The sequence below is a fragment of the Austrofundulus limnaeus genome, unplaced genomic scaffold, assembly GCF_001266775.1.
Source record: "Austrofundulus limnaeus strain Quisiro unplaced genomic scaffold, Austrofundulus_limnaeus-1.0 Scaffold75, whole genome shotgun sequence".
Classification (NCBI taxonomy): domain Eukaryota; kingdom Metazoa; phylum Chordata; class Actinopteri; order Cyprinodontiformes; family Rivulidae; genus Austrofundulus; species Austrofundulus limnaeus.
Window position 1 is genome coordinate 1,634,401 of NW_013952477.1, and position 3,618 is coordinate 1,638,018.

Here is a 3,618-nt window from a genome sequence, read left to right on the forward strand (position 1 = left end):
GTGTATATATCACACGTTGTGTGTATATATATATATACACGTTTTGTTGCAATAAAAATGAGCAGCAGTTTAAATAATAATTGCAGACAAAATGTAGCAGTATTTTGGACCCCATTTAAAGTTTTTATTTTTATTTTTACAATCACAGGCGTTAAACAAATGATAATCCTTTCCTCAAAGCTCTACTTAAACCAATCTGACCTAAAACTTTCTCTTGAGCAGTTTTGTTGTAGACGCCTGTTTGACGTGGCACAAATCACTCACGCACACACTGGTCACTTCACTGCAAGGACACTTTAATTGATCAGAAGCAATAAATATTCACATCTCAATTCTCTGTTCTTTCAGTACATGTAATACACGCAAAAAAAAAAAATCAAAGTCAAAATCATATCAATAAGTGCACTGACAAACATTTTCAGGCTTTAAATTTAAATCGCTGTAACTCATTCTCACACATCATTATGAAATAATAGGGGGGAAAAAAGAGTTCAATATTCCTTTTTGGACAAGCGTTTCCCTTTTGTCCCTGTCCTTGTTGTCTTAGTGCATCCTTAGTGGCACCCACATGCACGCACCTGAATACAGAATGGGAGCAGTTCTTCCCATGGTTATAAGAAGCTTCTGTATAATTTAATATGTACATTCATGTTTATACAGTACAATCTATTCAATAAGTGCAGATATACTCATGCAAGAAGAGTTCAAAAGGACACCAGAAAAAGAAAAGAATAGACAAGCGTTTCCTCAAAAATCTTCATTTAATGTGCTTTTCTCTCTCCAAAACTTCTTGAAAACCCTTTTGATCGTTCAAATCTGTAATAATTTTGGCGTCTATATTTTAAGCAACTAGTTCCACAGACGGCTGTATTTTGTGTTTTCCCACTTATTTACTTTTCTTATGGTAATCAGCATCACTGATGGTATATCAGAGTTTCAAAAACGCAGTAGCAAAAGGATCGACACTTGCACAAGGCCCACAGGAAAAGAAAAAAACAAACAAACAAGTGAAATACAGTTTGTACCTGCAGGCTATTTTACATTCTTGATTGTTGTTTTTATACAAGAAGCCCTCAGCCAGATGCCGAGGCATCAGTAAAAAGGAATAGGCTGTTAAAGTGTCAGGAGGGGGATGGTTCAAAGGCCATTTCTGATATAAAACATCACATGTGCAAAACCACCAAACCTCATGTAAAAGTGTGTTTCTTTCAAAATAAAATGTGTGTGGGGGGGAGAAAGACATAAATAAATCTGATGATTGCAAGGAAGTAGAAATAACGTATAATTMATTAGTCAATTTCCACAACTATAATTAGTTATATTATAAGTGTTTTAATACTGGGAGATAAATGAGGCCTTTAAAATTCATTCCCTCATTTCAAGTTTTGTTGGTCATCTGAGAAGTGCCTGTTTTCACTTGGCACATAAAACATATTAGTGCCAGTGTTCAAATCAATTTAAGCAACAAAACAAAACAAAAAATAAAATAAAACAAGATTTTAATACTCAGTAACACTACTTAAAAAGCTGAATGGAAACTATGCTACTACAAAAATAAATCACACTTCACATGTCAGAATACGCTTTAGTGTTTATGGCAAACCCAAAGAATCAATGTGTGAAAAAAAAAAATTAAAAATACTTTCTATAACCATGTACAAACATCTGCTGATATCATTTTATCACCAATCAAAACAAATGGACAATATTCATTCTGCTCAGGTCGAGCAGCTATATCATAATATCAATAAAACAGTAAGAAGCGTCAACAACATTTAAAATATATTATTTGTATTGTTGATTTCCATAGACCACAGAAGCATTACCTTTGAAAGCCTGGTGGCTCCTTTCCATGTGTGAAAAGCAATAAGAAAAAAAAATACAAATAAAACATGAAAGAAAACTGTGCCCTGCTTTCAACGCTGTGGGAAGTGGGGGTGCAGAGGGTGCTGCAGCAACCCTCGATGTATGTCAGTGGACAAGTATGTTAAAGTACATTGTTTAAAAATAATGAAAACATTAAAAAAAACAAATTTCATTTGTGCTGTGTATGTTTAAATTCAATTTTTTAAAATCTTATTTAGTTTTATGTTGGTAATAAACCAACACTKTTTTGTACGTCTGCGTGCAAAATTTTACAACCACCTTAAACTTACAAAAAGGTGGGCTGATTAGCATTAGTGAYTGCAGTTTATATATATTGTCTGTCTAAATAATACAGCATGATTTTAATGTCTTTACTCGGATAAGACAACACTGTGCTTTTTACCAGAGGTGTATAAAGTACTTGAAAAAAAATAACCATATAAAAGTCAAAATACAAGAAAGGACTTTGTTAAAAAGGAATTTCACAGATAAGAAAAGTACATAAGTAACAGTTGTAAAACTGCTCACAATAATCAGGAAAGTAAAAGTACTTTTACACACTAGGAAATGAAATGTTTACTCAACCAAACTGGTTCCACTAAACCAAGCTGAGTAAGTACAAAATAATTTACTGAAATCAGTTTAGTAGAAACACTTCATTTTATTAAGAGTGCATAAAAACTTCTTTCACGATTAGTTCTGGTCATATTTAAATTTGTAGAGTGTAACTAGGTGTTAAACTACAGGTAAAGAAGTAAAAGTATATTTATGTTGTGAATGTAACAAAATTAAGGTTACGATTTAAAAAATACTTGGTAAAATTACAAATCTTCAAAAAAAAAAAGATTTAAGTACTTTAACAAAGTAAGTGTACTTTACTGTACACCTCTGCATTTCACTGCATACATACATTAAACAGCAGCCCACCAACTAAAACGTGTTCCCACAGCTTTAAATGGTTCTAGTATTTGAAACAGAGCAACAGATTTGAGTTTTTTCTTTTTTAATAAAAGAAAGATGCCTGTCAGCAAACCTGCAAAAAYTGATTAACCCAAGTAAATTATTGCAAAATTAAGGGATTTTTCTTTTCCAAATTTCATTTGTTCTGTAGGTCAAACTCTACTGGAATGCATTTGGTGGTTCTAGTCATAATTTACAAATCCTATGTAGGCCAGTGGATGCTMGAGCTCTCCATCACTGTTGCATTATCACACCTTATACATGTAAATATTTTTATACATACACATCTAGACTTCAAACAAGTAAAATTGAGGCAATATATCTAGTAGATATAGAAGTAGGTTCATCTTAAACCATATGGCTATAGACTTTTTTTCTGATTGTGTGTGCCACGAGGTGGAGTGTGTGTTCGTATAATGTGTGTGTCTTTGTTTTGAGGACGTGTGCACATGCCATGCGCCTCTATCCGTGCTCTCTGTCCTCCACCTACATGTGTGGGAAGCGCAGGTGAAAGTAACAGAGGCGAAGCAGCCTGCGCTTCCTCTTGTCGCCAGCGCTGCTGCTGTTGCTTTCCGTCCTGGCGGACTTGCTGCGGACCCGAGAGCGGCCCGCCTCCTCCCATCTGTCGTCTGACCTCTGACCCCTGGAGCTCCACGTCCGGCTCACACCACGGTACTTATCCGGTTGATAGGCTTGGATTTGGAGTTGCCCCCGGTGCCGGTCGCCCCAGCCCCGGTCACCTGTGGCCCCTGCTGAGGCTGCGCGGGGTGCTGGGGGGGGTGAGGGGAGAGA